The sequence below is a fragment of the Rattus norvegicus genome, chromosome 14 (genome assembly GCF_021556685.1).
Source record: "Rattus norvegicus strain SHRSP/BbbUtx chromosome 14, alternate assembly SHRSP_T2T, whole genome shotgun sequence".
NCBI lineage: Eukaryota > Metazoa > Chordata > Mammalia > Rodentia > Muridae > Rattus > Rattus norvegicus.
The window spans coordinates 76,006,062-76,025,711 of record NC_141547.1 but is presented as its reverse complement, the minus strand read 5'-3'; the positions used below and the strand labels follow the sequence as shown (position 1 = coordinate 76,025,711).

Genomic DNA, 19,650 nt, shown 5'->3' with positions numbered 1-19,650 from the left:
TTTCTTGTGGTCTAGTTTGTGCCACATAGGAGAGCCAAGCAGCCTTGGTGGTGTAATGGATTCAGGGATATTTAACCCATTTCAACTGTGAGTTAAGACTCTGGCTCAGTTGCATAGTATATTCTGCATGGCGCATGGCCAGTATATCCAAAGTCTTCGCTTCTCTCCAGGACACCTTGTATTCCTAGTGGAAACTTCAAGTCCTGCAAGGAGATGTGTGACTCTTAGGTTCAGGACCTTCTTAGTCAAGTGAGACTAAGTACCACACAGTGTATTGGAAAGGGGAAGGGTTTTCTTTGCTTAAGTCCTTGAAAGGTAGGAGTCAATGCTGCACATCTATGAGAGATTTCCGATTCCCAGTGTCAGAAACCATTGTCTCTTTGCTGCCTGCCCTTTCCACCACCACAATGAGTTTGCACTGTGTGTTGCCGATTTTCCTGAGAGATAGACACCGAGCCTTACCCATTTGTTCTAATCACAGTAGCTAGGCTGATCCTCTGGCCTGTCATAGTTTCTTTGTAAAGCTTTGGTAAAAATGAGGGGATATGAGAGTTAGGGACTGGGGAGAGAAGAGGGGAAGCTGCTATTGGGATGTGAATTAAATCAATGAATTAATTTAAAAAGAATATTAGTATAAAAACTAAAATAGACTAGTTGAGTTTGTTTATATTGAAGCTTACATATTTCTTACTGCGGGAGCAGTTCAGTGGTAGAGCAGTCACTTAGCATATATAAGTCCTTGGGCCCAATCCATACACATTGTCCTGCCACTTCCTACAAATCAAAAAATCAAAATGAAATTGCATATCCTTAATGGCAATCTATATAATCAACGTCCAACACTTTCTGAAAGACTGCTAAATAGAGTGTAATACAGAAGATGTGGGCATCTAGTGAGTTTCTTCATCTGTCAAATTGAGTGCTAAACTTTTTATGAAGAGATTCCTATTTAATCTTATGGTGACCCTTGAAGTGGATGGATTGTTACCCTCTCATCAAAAGAGAAAGCTGAGGTTCAAGAAAGGAGTCTTATGAAATTCAGGGTTTGTCCCGTGTGGCAGTAAATGTAGGCAATAATATTCGTAGATGGAAAACCCCAGAGAATATCAGTTTGGCCTCACACGAGGCTTCCGATTTCTAGGGCTGTCTGGAAAAGTAATAAGCTCTCTGCCCTTGGAAATAATTTGTAGTCGAAGGATAGAAAATTATTTGCCAGGAGCATTATTAAGGAGTTCAAGGACAAGAATGTTAAGTGTTTGAAAGGATCCCCTTTAGTCTGAGGTTGCCTCAGTGCCTTACATCATTACGCATGTTTTCATATGCACTGATCCATCGACCTGACCACCTCTGTGTTTATAGAGCTGTTTTACTCGCCGACTCACAGTGGTGTGTCAGGCTGTCTGTTGGCAGAAGGTTCACACAAAAACGGGGCATTTAGTTGCTTTGTTTTTTTTGTTTTGTTTTGTTTTGAAAAACAAAGCTGAGTTTCATTTAGAAGTAAAAATAAAATAAAATAAAAATAAAATGGCTCCAAAATAAAGGTCTTTGGAAGTCAAGTATAAGCTACAAGAAGCATTTGAAGCAACTGGCATTCTCTTTGCTGTTCATCATTTTTGGTTTGAGTCTCTCTCTGTCTCGGTCTCTCTGTCTCTCTCTGTCTCTCTCTGTCTCTCTCTGTCTCTCTGTCTCTCTGTCTCTCTGTCTCTCTCTCTGTCTCTCTGTCTGTCTCTTAAAAGACATTCTGCCCACCCACCCCACCATAGGCAGAAACTCCGAGAAAGAAACTTCTTTTAAGAGTCTATGGGAATATTTCTCAACCCCAGACAGAAGAATGGCCAGAGGCCAACATTCATTTGAGGGTCTCTTGCCTCTCCATTCTTCTTGGCTGATTCATTGCCAGTCCCCTGTAAATAAAAAGGCGCCTTATTAATAAGTACCTTAATGCATGGCAGGCAGCATTCAAGAAACTCCTTTGCTTTCTGGTCCTAAAGAACAGCCAGGAAATACCTTCATGTGCCACAGAACATGATGAACACTGTGTTCTTCCTAAAAAGAAGTGGGTTTCTCAGCGGTTTCGTTCGTTTCAGGACTCTGAAACCATTTCAATGGGCGAGCAAGCTCCACTGCACTGTGGCTTTGCTTCAGTTAACCCCGTCCTAAAGTAGACATGCTTTTCCCATGTGTTCTTTCCCCTGCTGCTGACACCCTCCCAGGATTCAACCTCTTAGTATGGAACACGCAGTTCCAGCTCAGGCATTTCTGAACTGGCTTTCCTCTTTCCTCAGGTGGAGAAGTGATAGCAGGCCTGTTGCTAGATCTCAGATAATCCATTACCACTGCGACAGCTCTTAAAATACACCTCAGTAGTGTGTGTGTGTGTGTGTGTGTGTGTGTGTGTGTGTGTGTGTGTGTGTGCGCGTTCTTCTGTAAGAGAGTACCTGGGATTGAGTAACTTATAAAGAACAAAAAAAATTATATTATTTTACAGAGTTCGGAGTAACTTATACAGAACAAAAAAATTTATCTTCGGAGGCAGAAAATTCTGATGAAGGTGGCAGGGACGGTGAAATCTGGGAGCACCAGTCTTCCCTTCCAAGATAGCACCTTGTAAACAGCATCCCTCAGAAAGAAGGAACATTGTGTCCTTGTGTGGCCGAAGAAGACAGCAAAGGTACGACAAAGGTCCTATTTAACCTGTTGACAAGGGCACGTTCATCAAAGCCTAAAGGCTCCCCGTAACCTCACTTTCCAATGCACTGTCTTGGCCATGAAGTTTCCTACACACAAATTCACAAAGGGGGTGGAGTAATCAAAACCAGCAACTCATTTTTAATTATTGACTTTTGTTCTAGGGTAAATTAGATATATCCATTAGCTCGCTTAGAAGAGAAGCTTAAGGTATGTGTGGATTATGTGCTTTTCAAGACTTAATGCTTGAAAGCCAGCTTATTCTGAGCAGGCTAGACTCTGAATTGCTCTGCATTGCACTGTCTCCTGTGATCTGACCTGTTGGCCTGATAGTGTAGCACAGCATGTTAACACACCTAGTGTCTGTGCTTCCTCTCTTTTTACATTTATTTAGCACTTTTTTCAAGAACATGATACATGAACATTCTTACTTTGAATTCCCCCCAATTCATCTTCCTCTTCTCTGTGCCAAATTCATGGTCTCTTCTTTAGTCATGTATATCTGTATATACAACCTTCTGGGTCCATTTAGCACTGTCAATATAGACATGAATCATACACACACACACACACACACACACACACACACACACACACACATATATATATATATATATATATATATATATATATATATATATATATATATATATATATATATACACACACATACAGAACTGGTCCAGGGAGGAACCCAATTCTCCCTCTTTTAGTTTTAGTAGCCATTGGCCACCTGCACCTCTTCATGTAGGGATGAGGTCTTGCACAACATCTCCTATCCACGTTAGCATGTCAACTGATATTAACATCCTGTAGGACTTGTTCATGCAACCTAGCTTATTGTTGGGATTTCATGGGTGGCTTTTTGTAGTGATGGCTACATAAATGACGTGACCTTACATGCAGGTCTGTGAAGGTGCAATCCAACCCCTAAGTTATGACAGAGCACTTGATATGGCATCTGGCGTTGCACACACATGATGATTGCTTTTCAGACAAAAATTATTTTCTTGGAAAAAAATCTCTGCTTGAAAAAGTACCTTTCAAAACACCTCATATGTTTAAAAATGTGACTGTTCACGTGCACTGTCCTCAGTGTCTCTGCGTAAGCATTCCCAGGATTGTGAGTTTGATACACTGGCTTATACAGAGTATGGCCTGCAGCTATTAAGAACAGAACTGACACACCATACTTTAAATGGTATCAAAGTGATGCTATTTTAATATTATCATTGTCCTAGTTTCCTTTCAGTTGGTGTGATAAAAAATACTGGCAAAAATTAACTTAGGGGGACAATGGATTTATTTTAGCTCTCAATTTCAGGTTATAGTCCTTCAAAGCAAAAAAATGAAGGTGTCAGGAACTTGTAATATCTGATCACATTGTGTCCAATCAAGAGGAAAGAGAAATGAATGCATCCATGCTCAGTTGATTGCTTGGTTGTTTTCTGCTTGATATATCCACTCATTGACAATTCACATTGTGTTGTCACAGTGGCCTGGGACTTCTCACATTGATTAACTTAACTGAAACAGACCTTCACAGACACATGCGCATGCAAATTCAATGGAGACAATCCTTCATTTAAGCTTTCTTTGCAGATGACTGTAGATTGTGCTTAGTTGATAATCAAAGATAACCATTGATGATGATTGCTGTAAGTTCTTAGGTCTTATTTATTTAGAATAACATATATAGAAAATGTAAGATAAACAGACATTCCAGGAATTAATAATTAAAGTATAACAGATTAGATGCTAACATTAAATATTAGTAAGATGTATGGCTTGCCTAGAAGACAAGGAAATTAAACAGTCCAGGAACAAAGACCTCTGTCCTACACATCTCTTCTGCAGCTTACTTGGTCTTTATGAGTCTATTGGACCCTTGCTATGCTTGATATAGATATCAAGATGTCTACATGATATCATAGGCACTCAATATCAAGAGGCCCTGTCCTGTAATAGGATTTAGGGAACAAGGTATATTTAGATACATTTCCACACCTACTCAGAAGCACCATGTGAGCTTTGATGAGATCAGTCTACACCACTGTTCTTGAAAATTTCTACGGCGAGTCACTATTATTGAAAGAAAGTATATTGTCTTCAAATGATTTCTCTGGGAAAACAGAGGTTGGGCCACCTTGTAGAAGGAAATATATTGTAGAAGGAACTATACTTGTGTTAGCACCTTGAGAGCTGATTTACTTTTATGATGATTTTTTAATATGTTAACTCAGTTATATTCCCTAACTATTTATACATATATTTACTTGGATCTCAATGAAAAGTTGTTGTATAAACATGCTTTCAACCTGTCCTAATTTTCAACTCGATAGAGCCTAGAATCATCTGAGATGGGAGTCTTAACTGAAGGATTGCCCAGATTGGCCTATGGGCATATCTGTGAAGGATTATCTTGATTGCTTCAGTGGGGACCAGGCCACTTTAGGAGGTTCAGTTCGCTAGACAGGTGGCCTGAGCTGTATGAGGAAGCCAGCTAACCACGAACTAGCCATCAAACAACGTCCTCTATGTACTTCTTGGTTGCAAGTTAGTTCCATGGCTAGAGGTAATACTTTGTGGAATAGCAAGTTTGCCTGCCTGCCTGCTGTCAAGCTAATGCTTAAACTTTTCCTCCAAATTCCCTTAATGATCACTGTGATGTGGATGTGTAAACGCAGTAAATACTTTCCTTCCATAAGTTACTTTCAATCATGGCATTTGTGTCAGCAATGAAAGAAACTACAACATAGGCACTCATTTTGTTATTCCCAGGTGATCAGAGTAAAGACTATCATGTGTGGGCCTGACCTTAGTTGGTCACATTCTTTGTGTGGTTTGGGCCACAAGGATTCCAACTTGCTAACATCTTCCCTGTTAATGTTTCTCTCACTGAACTCTTATATAATTATTTAACATGTGTAGAAAGGAGAGCTAGCCTCTGAAGTTCCTTGCTTATGGAAGGAGCATTTACAAGAAGTGCTGCTTACAAGCTTCTTAGTCAAAAGAAATTAGAATCACAAAAGCTTAGGGTTAGAAATCCAGGTCATGGGCTTTTTTGGTTGGGAGACTTTTAATGACTGCTTCTATTACTTTGGGGATCATGGGGCTGTTTAGATGTTTTATCTGATCCTGATTTATCTTTGGTACATGGTATCTGTCTAGAAAACTGCCCATTTCATCCAGATTTTCCAGTTTTGTTGAATATAGGCTTTTATAGTGGGATCTGTTGATTTTTTAAAAATTTTCCTTGGTTTCTGTTGTTACATCTCCCTTTTCATTTCTGATTTTGTTAATTTGGATACTGTCTCTGTGCCTTCTTGTTAGCTGGATAAGGGTTTATCTATCTTGTTGATTTTCTCAAAGAACCAGCTCCTGGTTTTGTTGATTCTTTATATAGTTCTTTTTGTTTCTACTTGGTTGCTTTCAGCCCTGAGTTTGATTATTTCCTGCTGTCTTCTCCACTTGGGTGAATTTGCTTCTTATTATTCTAGAGTTTCAGATGTGCTACTAGTGTATGCTGTCTCCAGGTTTTTTCTAGAGGCACTCAGAGCTATGAGTATTCCTCTTAGCATGGGTTTCATTGTGAACCATAAGTTTGAGTATATTGTGCCTTCATTTTCATTAAATTCTAAAATCTCTTTAATTTCTTTCTTAATTTATTCCGTGACAAAGTTATCATTGAGTAGAGCATTGTTCAACTTCCATGTTTATGTGGGCTTTCTGTTGTTTTTGTTGTTATTGGAGACCATGTTTAACTATCTTATATCTGATAGAGGGCGAGTATCCAATATATACAAAGAAGTCAAGAAGTTAGATTCCAGAGAAGCAAATAATACTATTAAAAATGGGGTACAGAACTAAACAAAGAATTCTCAACTGAGGAATATTGCATGGCTGAGAAGCACCTAAGGTAATGTTCAACATCTTTGTCATCAGGGAAGTGGAAATCAAAACAACCCTGAGATTCCACCTCACACTAGTCAGAATTGCTAAGACCAAAAACTCAGGTGATAGCAGATGTTGGCAAAGATATAGAGAAAGAGGAACACTCCTCCATTGTTGGCGGGATTGCAAGCTGGTACAACCACCCTAGAAAGGGGTCTGGAAGTTTCTCAGAAAATTGAACATAGTACCATCTGAGGACCCAGCTATAGCACTTCTGGGCATATAACATATAACAAGGACACATGCTCCACTATTTTCATAGCAGCCTTATTTATAATAGCCAGAAGCTGGAGAGAACTCAGATGTCCTTCAACAGAAGAATGGATACAGAAAATGTGGTACATTTACACAACAGAGTACTACTCATCTATTAAAAGCCATGTCTTTATGAAATTTGTAGATAAATGGATGGAGCTAGAAAATATCATCCTGGGTGAGGTAACCCAGTCACAAAAGAACAGACATGGTGTGCACTCACTGAAAAATGAATATTAGCTCAAAAGCTTGGAATACCCAAGATACAATTCACAGACCGTATGTCGCTCAAGAAGAAGGACGACCAAAATGTGGATGCCTCAGTCCTTCTCAGAAGGGGGAGCAAAATACTTATGAGATAGAGGATGTGAGAAACTTGGGGAGAAGAGAGAAGGAAGAGGAGATAAGAGGGGGGCAGGATCAGGTAGCAGAAGAGATGGGGATGATATACAGAGGGTAGAAGAGGAAATGGGGTCAATATACAGAGGGTCACAAATTTAAACAGAGGTGTATAGAATTGGGGAATGGGGAACTGAGGGTAGCCACCAGCAAGTCCCAGATGCCAGGAAAGCAAGAAACTCCAAGGACCCAATAGGGAAGAGATTAGCTGAAATGCCCAACAAAGGGGAGGGAGAAAATGATGATGATGATGATGATGATGATGATGATGATGATGATGATGATGATGATGATGATGATGATAATAAAAAAGAAATTCAGGTTAAAGCAAAATATATTACTTAAAATTTTCAGTTTGCTCAGTGAGATATGTATTTTTTTCTTAAGAAAGAGAATGACCCTATACATTTTAGGGAAAATTTTTCCCTCCAATGAATAACAACAATTACTTCTTCTTGTCCCTCCCTTCCTTTCTTTCTTCCTCCTTTCCATCCTTCTTTCTTCTCTTTCCAGTGAAGAATACATAGCAAACACACATGAGGATTTCTCATAGAACGTGTAGGCTCTATTGAACTTTGATTCAGGTAGCTCATATTTATTTTTCCTGTTAGAAAATTATTTCAAACTTTTTCATAAAGCAAATGAGAAAACCAAGAAGAACAGAGCAAGGAACAGAGGGGCAGACTTGTGGCCAAAAGCCATTTTTGGTGTGGCATTTGCCTCATTACTTCTATTTTGGCTAGGCTAGGTTGTAGTTCCTAGAACCTCCTAACCACACAATTTCAAAACACATTAGAGATCAGTATAGTGAAATTATTAATTAGGTAAATTAGGCCTGAGGTGTTGTGAAAATTTTTACTTTACAAAATGAATTTTGAAAGCCAAAAGAAACAAAGTTTAAAAACTGCACAATGCCTGATATACCAATAATGTAACAAGCACCAGGTTAGAGTTACAGAAGCTAGGGGCTGAGGTCTAGAATCCTGTCTCCTAGTAAATGAATGCCACGATCTCCTTTCACTATAGAGCTGAGAAGGCTTCAAACTTCCACTCTCTGCCTCCTAGTTGTAGTAATTTTTTAAGTGCAATGCAATTAAAAACGTCATTAAAATTTTAAATAAAATTATGTAATTGGAGTCTATAAAATTGCAGCAACTCTTATGTTCACAGATTTGCTCATAAAACTATTTCTTTATGCACAAATAGAAAAGCCAGAGGGGAGAAGTTTCATTTTCCTGGCATGTGCTGTGAATGCACAAGAAAGCTATTCAGGAATGGAGCATATTGATGTTAGGCATAAAAGAGGCAAGGAGCATCTTTTGGGTGTATTCCTAGGAGTGGTATAGCTGGGTCCTCATTAGTACTATGTCCAATTTTCTGAGAAACTGCCAGACTGAATTCCAGAGTGGTTGTACCAGCTTGCAACAATAGAGGAGTGTTCCTATTTCTCCACATCCTCCATGGAAGAACAACAATATCAACCAACCAGACCCCACCAGAGCTCCCAGTGACTGAACCACCAGCCAGTGAGTACACATGGAAAAACCCATGACTCCAGCCACATATGTAGCATAGGATGGCATTGTCCAGCATCTATAAGAGGAAAAGCCCTTGGTTGGTCCTGTGAATTACTCTCATTTCCCCAAAGTAGGGTAATGCAGGGCATTGAGGCTAGAGTGGGCAGGTGGGAGTGTGTGCATCCTCATAGAAGCAGGGGGAAGGGGGAAAAGGGATAACACTTGGAATGTAAATACAGGACCTGGAGAGATGGCTCAGCAATTAAGAGTCTCTTAATTAATGACTGCTCTTCCAGAGGTCCTGAGTTCAAATCCCAGCAACCACATGGTAGCTTACAACCATCTGTAATGGAATCTGATATCCTCTTCTGGTATGTCTGAGGACAGTGACAGTGTACTCATATGCATAAAATAAATAAACTTTTAAAAATACATAAAGTATCCAAGAAAAATAATTTTTTTTAAAAAAAAGAGAGAAGCAAGGAGATGGTTAGATCTGGGATGTACTTTGGTCACATAGAATGATGTCTAGAAGTTGCTTTTTTATGGTATATCCTCATAAGACTGTTGATGACCAAATGGATAACTGCAACCACGTTGGCTCATGAACACAGAATAAGGAAAGTAGAATCAAGTACCCAGAGTTCAGGTGTTTGATTAAACTGTTTGGGTTCAAATTCTAGCTTGCACCTTATTCGTTGTATGACTCATGACTCACTCTGGTGATTTAGTATTTTAATTTTTAAATAGAAGTAACATTATGGTAAGTTCTTCTTTGCAATAGTTACTTTTGCAGCACTGTGAGCAATCCTGAACAAAAGCATCATTAGGAGGAAGAATTTGTTTTGGTTTACAGCTTAAATATACCCTACCAGGGAAGACATTGAAGTAAGTCTTAGTCCTTGGAAGTAGGAGAGGATGGCAGCCAAGAGTTCCTCCCATGGCAGTAGTCTGAGAAGCAGAGAGAGCAGGTTGAGCCTTCAAAGGCCCATTCCTAGAGACTTCTGCCAACCCGCCTTCTCCTGTGAGAGTTCCATAGTACCACAGGATAGTGTTACAAACTGGGGACTGGTTGCTGAGAACACAATCCTAGGGATTGTGTGGGAGAGTGCTTAGAACATGTTAGGTCCTACATTCAATTCCCCCCAGAAAACAACAACAACAACAGCAACAACCCAAAATATATGAATCTGTGAAGGACAATTCAGATTTAAGCCATAATATTCTACCTTTGACCCAACAGGACTCATGACCATCTTATAGGACAAAATGTAATTAGTTCACCACTGAGAATTACCATAGACTCAAAAGTGCCAACAATGTCCAGAAATTCCAACATCCTTTTTGGTATTAAAGGTAAACAGTAAACTGTACATTCATAATGGTCACAGAATTTTAATAGACAATGTCAAGGAGTAACATCTCATTCTACTAAGAAGGGACAGAAAAATATCAAGGAAAGCCTAAACCAAAGCAAGAGTGCTACCCAGTAGAGCAAATGTTAAATCCCACAACCCCAAGTCTGGGACCATGGGTATTTGATGACGTGACATGAACACCAACAAGCTTCAGAGAGCTCTTCTCTGTTGAGTCAGCTCTACTGCAATCTAGATTTCCTGACCACATTCTCACATCCTTGGTGTTATGGTATATATGTGAAATACTTCTCATCGGCTCATGTATATGAGGCCACTTGGTCCCTCATTTATGGCTCTGTTTAGGATATTAATAGAACCATTAGAAGGAGAAATTTTGTTGGATGAAACAGATACCTGGGTTGTCTTTAGGGTTCTATAGACTGGATCCACTTCATCTTCTCTCCCTGCTACCTGATTACTAAGATGTGACTAGCCACCCTACTGTTCCTGCCTTCATGGCATCTCTGTTATAGTAGAATGTATCTCTTTTAGCTTTAAGTCCTAACAAATCCTTGAATCCTTAAATTGTTTCTGCTGTGTATTTTGTTGCAACAATGAGAAAAGTGATACAGAAAATTTGTAACAAGAAGTGGGGTTAATACTATGCTAAACCTGAACATACACTTGTTACAAATTTAGAACCAGAGATTTGGAGATAAATGTAGAAAATCTTGGAGTTGTAAGCTAAATAAATCTGGGGATGCTGTAAGCACATGATTCCTGTAGAAGTCCAGAAGATCAGAATGCAGAACTGTATAGAAAAGACTCTGCTTATGAGTTGGAGATAGAAGCAAGGACTCTATTGGACATTTTTTTGCTAGAATCTGTTGATGGGAATATTTCATACTCAAATTATGATGCTCATCTAAGGGTCTGTTGAGGAAACCGAAGTTATTTACATCATATCTATCACTTGAAATTTCCAATAACTGTGATTTTTATCCTCCATATTATAGCAGAAAGGGGAAAGAGCAAGTGTATTGTTTGAAGAAGGCCAGAGTTCGAGAAGGAATGCAGTCTGGGCTGTTTCCAGGTAGAGATCAGATTACAGCTACACACACCCCTGTTCATCTGACTGTTTGTGATGTTTCACCTAAAACAACAGGATGAGTTTTAACATTCTTTGATATAGTCCTTGTTCTGGTCTGGTTTTTGTTGCTGTGATAAAGCCCATGAGTAAAAGCAACTTGGGAGAAAAGGGTTTCTTATTTGGCCTACGCTTCCAGGTAAGACTGCCTTATTGAGAGAAGTCAGGGAAGGCACTATGGCAGAAATAATGAAAGAACTTTGTTTATTGACTCATGGCTCAGCTAGATTTATTATACCGAGCCCAGGCCCACCTGCCCAGTGGTGTCACTGCCCACAGTAGCCTGAGCCCTTCCGCTTCAATTAGTAACCAAGTCAATGTCCCATAGACATCTCAGAGGCCAACCTGATTGAAGTTCTTTTTCAAACAGAAATTTTGAAAGAGATTCTCTCTTCCCATGACTCTGAGTTATGTTATATTAACAACAGAAGCTAATCATGGCACTGTTTTGATTACTTTTCTCTTGATGTGTATAATGGCCTAGATAGTGAAATTAAATCTTTTGGAGAAGTAAAGGTTTATTTTGGCTTACAACCCTAGAAGGAGCAGGAAGTCCATAGTGAGCAGGAAGATATGGCAACAGGCACAGACGTCATAGTGACAGAATCATGAGGCTAGATGGTCATGCTGCATGTCCAGTCAGGAAGCACACAACAAATAAGGAGTGAATCTGTGTTATAAACCCTCAAGGCCCATTCCCAGTGATCCAGTGACATACTTCCTCAAACAAGGCTCTACTTTTAAAAGCTTCCATGACCTTTCCATAAACACCACTACCTGAGGACCAATTATTGACACACATGAACCTATGAGTGGCATTTCACATTCAAACCCACAACACATACAGTCACAAAAGCATACAGTGAAACTTTCCTTAAACAGAAGAATGGATACAGAAAATGTGGTACATTTACACAATGGAGTACTACTCAGCTATTAAAAACAATGACTACATGAAATTCTTAGGCAAATGGATGGAACTAGAAAATATCATCCTGAGTGAGGTAACCCAGTCACAAAAGAACACACATAGTATGCACTCACTGATAAGTGGCTATTCATCCAAAAGCTTGGACTACCCAAGATACAATTCACAGACCATATGTAGCTCAAGAAGAAGGAAGACCAAAGTGTGGATGCTTCAGTCCTTCTTAGAAGGGCGAACAAAATCATCACAAGAGGAAACACAGGGACAAAGTGTGGAGCAAGGACTGAAGGAAAGGTCAGAGACTTCCCCACTTGGGGACTCATCCCATACATAGCTACCACATCCAGTCACTATTGCTGATGCCAAGAAGTGCCTGCTGACAGGAGCCTGATATAGATGTCTTCTGAGAGGCTCTGCCAGAATCCTATTGATACAGATGAGGATGCTTGCAGTTAACTATCAGACTCAGCATGGGGACCCCAATGGAGGAGTTAGCAAAAGGACTGAAGAAGCTAAAGGGGTTTGCAACCCCATAGGAAGAACAACGATATCAACCAACCAGACTCCAGAGCTGCCAGGGACTAAACTACCAACCAAAGGGTATATATACATGGAGGAAACAATGGTTCCAGCCCCATGTGTAACAGAGAATGGCATTGTCTGGCATCAATAGGAAAAGAAGTCATTGGTCCTGTGAAGGCTTGTTTCCTCAGTGTAGGGGAATGCCAGGGTATTGAGATGGGAGTGGCTGGGTGGGAGAGGGGGCATCTTCATAGAAGCAGGGGGAGGAGGAGGGGTATAAGAGAGGGGGAGAAAGGAGATAACATTTGAAATGCAAATACATAGGGGTTGGGGATTTAGCTCAGTGGTAGAGCGCTTGCTTAGCAAGGCCCTGGGTTCGGCCCTGGGTTCGGCCCTGGGTTCGGATTTAGCTCAGTGATAGAGCGCTTGCCTATCAAGGCCCTGGGTTCGGTCCCCAGCTCCAAAAAAAAGAAAAAGAAAAAAAAGAAATGCAAATACATAAAATATCCAATAAAAAGTGGTAGATGAGTTTATTATCTTGATGGAGGCAATTAAAACAAACATATGTATATATTCATCAAATGGGAACATTGACTATGTATGCTTTTCTTTTCTTTTTTCTTTTTTTCAGAGCTGGGGACTGAACCCAGGGCCTTGCGCTTGCTAGGCAAGCGCTCTACCACTGAGCTAAATCCCCAACCCCGAATATGTATACTTTTATATACCAATTTGACTTTCCAATGCTGGAAAATATTAGAACAATAGCATTCTTGTTACTGTACTCCTAACTGCAAATGATTATTTTATTCTTGGACCTCGAAATGAGTCCTAAGAATGGAGAACACCTGCTGAGGGTGGAAGGTTCCAACGGGAGCAGAATGTAGTCAGACTGCACTGTAATCTCTGCCTGTCAGCCAACCTAGATGAAGACTTTGTATCAGCTGAAACAACAGTAACATTTGGTAAGAGTGTTCACATGACAAGGAAATTGTCCCACAGAAGTCCTGGAAGATCCCACCATCTGCTTAGGGTTAAACTTCAAGTAGAATTTGTCTTGTAAACAGTTGACCATGTTTATGCCTAACCCCTTGATGTGAATCATAATTGTGGGAGAGATATTATTATTTTCACTTAAAAGAAGAAGAAAGCATGACTAAACATGGTAATGTTCCTTTAGGGTTCAGGTCTATGCCCTATAAATCCAGTTGTCTAGGAAGTAGAAGGAGCAGGTTGGAACTAGAGACAAATATAATCTTCAAGGTGTTATACAAAAGTGGAGGGGCCCTTGAGTCAAGAAGGTATTCTTGTGCTACCCATAATTTCAGCCCTGTCATCTGTCTGGCTATTTCCTTCCTACATATAGCCTTGTCACATTCTTCAACTCCCTTTAACAGTTCTTTGCTCTTCAGAGAAGGATTGAGAACCATTTCCTCTGGTCCACAATGACTACATTCAACACTATCTCACCCTCTAGTCCCCAGCATTCAAAGTTACTTTGAGGCCCCAGAGTGATTATAGAACACCTCTCCATGTAGCTGGTCTATGGGTGTAGTATATCTATAATTGGATAATAATAGTATATCTATAACTTTTTGATTGTAGCACAGCAATTAAATCTCAGACCCTCTGGCTTCTTTGGTTAGGATAGGCAAAATCTTGCTGCAGAGAAACAACCGTGCTCTCTTGATGATTATGTTAGCAAGTATTTAATCCTTACTCACCTATGTATTCTTGAGGAGATTGTGGGTTTGGTTCCTATGTATTATAGTTTCATTATGTTGTAGGTCCCTAAAGCCCTCATGGGTGAAAACTTGGTCCTAAGTAGTATAATCAATCCTTGAGAGGTCATCATTTTAATACATTTATAGCTCCATAACTTGATAATGTTATTAGATGATAAAGATGAGGAATGTATCTTTTAAGGGTGAGTCTGGTCCCTAGATACTTCCTCTTGCTTGGTGTCAGCTTTATGGCCACCATGAGGTAATCATCTGAGCCCCTTCACATTCCCCGTAGGCCTAGAAACAATAAGGTCTGCTGACTTGACAATAGTCTTTGAAACCATGGACCAACATTAGTCCTTCCTACATTTTAGAAATGTGTGTGTGTGTGGTCTGCATATGTGTATCTACACCACATGTGCCTGATCATGTGCCCACAGAGATCAGATCTCCTGGAACTGAAAATATGGATGGAAATTATTATTCCATGTGGGCTCCGGGAATCTCACTCAGGTCCTGGTAGTAGTAGCAAGCATTATACGCTGCTGGCACATCTATTCTGCCCTATTGCCCCTTCCTAATTTTAATTTTTTTCCATCAGATATTTATGACAGAGACAAAAAGTCTAATATACCAAGTCATGCAGTATGTTTGTACAATAGGATTTCTTCTGCTTATCCTAGGGACTAGAATGTGGAATGAGGAAGCCAAATAAGGCAAACCCCCAATAAGATACACACTAAGAATCAGAGGAGGATTAAAATTATATTTGGAAAGGATGATTGGACACAGGTCAACTTTCTCATATTGTTATAATCAGGGTTTATGATATAAATTCTAAGCAGGCCAGTAAATTACTTAAGAGCAGAAAATAGGAGGCACTAGAGTGGATGATCTGTGATATTTCTAAAGAGATTTATTTTATGAAAATGTGTTAGTGTCTGCATATATGTGTGTATACATATAAATATGCATATATATTATCTTATATATACATATACATCATACATATAGATATACACACAAGCACGCATGCATGCATGCACATGGACGCGCGCGCACACACACACACACACACACACACACACACACACACACACACACACACCATATGCATGCTAAGTCCAGAAGAAGCCAGAAGAGGACATTAGATCCTCTGGAATTAGAATTAGAGATGGTTCTTGGATACGAGAATAGAACATGGGTTCTCTGGCAGAGCAGTAAGTGTCCTTAACCACCGAGCCTCCTTCCCAGGCCATGTGGAATTTTGAAACTTTACTTGGTTAATAGAACTCTTCTGTGTTAATGTCTACCCAGTGGGGTACCACTGTTGCTTCAAAGTCACCCTCCCTAGGGAACAGTTTCTGAATCCTTTCAGTGTTTGCTTTCTTCCTTATGTGATTTGTGAATTCAAGCACAGGGGAGGAAGCTGCAGTAATCCTTAAGCTTATTTATTTTCAATTAGAATCTCATTCCATCCTCTTGGTAGTCATTTCCACAGTCCTCCCCCCCTTATCTTTTTCTGTTTTTAAATGAATACAAGTTCATGAAAATCACAGGCACTAACTGAAGTTTTGAGCCTTAATCAATCTGATTCTCCATGGTACAATCTCTGGTCCTCTTACCATGTGCTTCACTCTGGGAATTAGGAAATGGAATTGGGCTACCAGTCAGTTGTGTTCAGTGCCTATGGATCTGCTGTCAGAAGACAACAGAAATAATTTTGCCTCATCCTTGCATGGACCAGGGATTTGGATAAGACTGGAATAGCAAGGAAATAATAATGATAATGATGGTAATAATAGTAATAATAATAATAATAATAATAATAATAATAATACAGATATGGACATACAAAAAACCTGAGATTGGGTAGACAGGGCTCTCTGTGGGAGAAAATGTAGTACCTTGGAAGTTCATCATGTATATTATGTAGAGTTGAACAATGAGGCTGGATTACAGCATAGAGCTTAATAAAGAGGCAGGGCTTATGGTTAATAGTTGAATCAAGGAGATGTATCTAGCTAATCTCAGTATAAGTAGTTTTTGTAGGGGAGAAGTCTCTAGGCCAAGAAGGGGAATAAGCTATGGTAGAATTTTTTGCACACACTATCAGCATCTACACATGGACTAGACAAAGATTTTGCCATTTTCTTCTGAGCTGCCACCTGGATTGGTGAATGGAGACTTTGCCATTCCTCACTGGATCTGAGGCCCCTGTGCTCCCTATGTTATTGTCGCCAGCAAGCTCTCAGAATGAAGTGATGGCACGTCTCTAGAGAAGCTTGAAAGATATTCCCTACCATAGCCTCAAACGTGGCTAGCCACAGCTAGGATGGCACAGCTCAGGAATATGGCTGGGTGTGGCAACTCACTGAGCTCTCTTCTAACAGCACACTCTTATTTCACTGTCTACTCTAAGGACAATATAGAAGAATGTGTTCTCTCAAGAGGCCTTTGAATATAGTAGTGGCCATTACTGTGGATTGACATGTGGCTTGCTCAGAGTGAATGGATATCAAATTCAGTTTCCTGTCTCTGGGATTTGTCAGACTGCCATAGTCAACACCGTGCCCAAACCAATCTTAGCCATTACCTCCGTCATCAGGTTAGTGCCCTGGCTCAGATCCCTGCTGTTGACCTCATCGCTGTCTTGCCCATTGCCATCTGTTTTCTACTTCCTCCTGAATTCTTTCCAAGATGATTCTTCTTGTATCTAATGCTCTCATCCAACCCGTACTTCCAGCTGTCTTTCAAATATGTGTCTCTGCCTCCTCTGTGGTAGCACATGCTGTCACCTCTTTTTGCTTCCAGACTTAGCAGGCTCGTGTTTCAAGTAGCATGGGAAGTCTTCAGCAACAGCTCTAGTCTTTTCTGCTCCTGAAGGGAGATCTAATGGTCTTAAATGTTACTGTGGGGCCAATGAGGTGGCTCAGCAGGTATATGTACTTGGTCCCAAGCCAGAGGACCAGATTTTGAACTTCCCAATTTACAAGTGCAAGAAGAGAGCTACCCTCTGAAAATTGTCCTCTGAATTATATATATACACCATAGAAAATATACCTACATCCACTTACACACACACACACACACACACACACACACACACACAGAGAGAGAGAGAGAGAGCGAGAGAGACAGAGACAGAGAGACAGAGACAGAGAGAGCGAGAGAGACAGAGACAGACAGAGAGACAGAGAGACAGAGAGACAGAGACAGAGAGACAGAGAGACAGAGAGAAATAGACAGACAGAAAGAGACCTCCACACACAGAAAGAGACAGAGACAGAGACAGAGGGACAGAGGACACACACACACACACACACACACACACATACACACACACACACACACAGAGAGAGAGAGAGAGAGAGAGAGAGAGAGAGAGAGAGAGAGAGAGAGAGAGTCATTTGGTCGCAAATAAGTGTAAAGGTTTTTGAAAAAGGAAGAAGTTAAAGTTACCATGAACTAGAGGCTGCAGATGTAGTTCAGTTTGTAGGATGTTTGGCTACTGTGTACACACGCTAGGCTGAATTCCCATCAATGCAAAAGGCAGGCAGATGGGCGCATTTTTATATCATAGCCCTTGAGATGAAGAAGCAGGAGGATCAGAAATCCAAGATTTTTGTCAGCCATAGTGAATTTCAGACCAGCACAGAGAATATGAAACCTTGTCTCAAAAAGAAAAAAAATCACTAGGCTATATATAACAAAGACACAGATAAACATAAGTAGAAGTCTATATTGTATTTATGGATAAACATGAGCACATGAAGTAATTAACTATCATGAGGATGATGCAGCAGCTCTGCTATCCTGATTTAAGTCCCGTCAAGACTTTGAATGTCTTCGGCCCTGGCCCACTTCAGACTGAGTCCTTGCAAGAGGCTCTTACCCACACTCATGCAGCTAAGCAGTCTGCACTCTTCCTTCTCAGCAACTGCAGGTAATATTTTTCTAAGCCACTAAATTCTATGGTAACGTGTATAGAGCAATCAATCAGTGTCACAGATACCTGGTACATAGAGATTAATGCAGCCAAGCACTCTGCTAATTGCTTTCCCTACCTTATAATGTATCCATTCTCTGTCTACTTCAGGGAAGTATTTCAGAATTTATAAGTCCATTTTCCAGATGTGGATACCAGAGTTTAAAGGTGTTAAGCACTTTCAGTGGAAGAATAGAATTCAAAGTGGCCCCATGGATTAGGGTGTCAGACTGTTCTCTGATATATTGGTGCACAGCACAGAAGCCTAGAATCATAAGATGTTTTCTCCTAATGATCCTTACTTTTCTCTACATTTTATTCTAGTTGAAATTGAATGTTTTGAAGGCAAAATTTTCTTGTAGCTAATCTATCTTACTTAGTGTTTGGGTGGGCAAAGCATTGGGCTTGCTTTGTTGAGACTCTTGTGCTTATGTGTGTGTGTATGTGTATGTGTTTACATGCATTTGTGTATACACAAATGAATTTGCATGTGTGCTTGCATGTATGTGTGCACATGCTTGTGTGTTGGCATGTGAATTGCCATGCATGTGCATGAATGTGTTTCCTTACATAATTAAAAACATAGATATAAGGCAACTTTGGAAATTGTCATGTATTATGATGAGGTCTCCAAATGTTTCACAAAAGGATTGTAATTCCTTTCCTCCAAGTAAGTGGCAATAGAATATGTAAGTCCACAGACATATGGAGACTATTTCAGCTTGCCTGAGAGAGCCTGAAAGATTAGCTCCCATCAAGCCAACTGACTCAAAAATCAGTTCTGGCCTAAAGCTTCATTCTTTCCCAGTCAAGGAACATACAAAGGATCTGGATACAACTGGGTTATTTAGAAGATGTTTTAAGGCTGAACACATGGAGAAGAGATGGGAATGGGGCTAGAAGAGAGGACAAGGTGGCAGATTTACTGAGGTCACAGTTAACACCAAGGAAGGCTTCCTTACTGTAACTTCATTACTGTAATATCTCTGTGAACAATAGCAAGCAGTCTGCAGAACCATCACCTGCAGAAAGAAAGGCTGGGATCTAAGGACCACTAACTCTTCTCTCCATGGGTGAAGGAAGCTTGCGAGTCTGTATCTACCACAGCTTTTTGTTGCACAGCATGATGTCCAAGGTGGCTTACTACTCCTCATGGATGTCTAAAGAGCATAG

At 40.2% G+C, this 19,650-nt stretch overlaps 1 long non-coding RNA gene across 1 annotated transcript in view; it reads right to left on the bottom strand.

Annotated features, from left to right (window-relative positions):
• Positions 1–648: 648 nt before the first annotated feature.
• The window catches only part of LOC102547760 (uncharacterized), a 47,858-nt gene continuing 28,856 nt past the window's right edge, over positions 649–19,650 (bottom strand). The window contains exons 3-4 of the long non-coding RNA XR_015637083.1: positions 1,938–2,046; positions 649–774 (exon numbers count right to left, since the gene is read on the bottom strand). This is a non-coding gene — a long non-coding RNA (uncharacterized LOC102547760). The remainder of the gene's footprint in view (positions 775–1,937; positions 2,047–19,650) is intronic.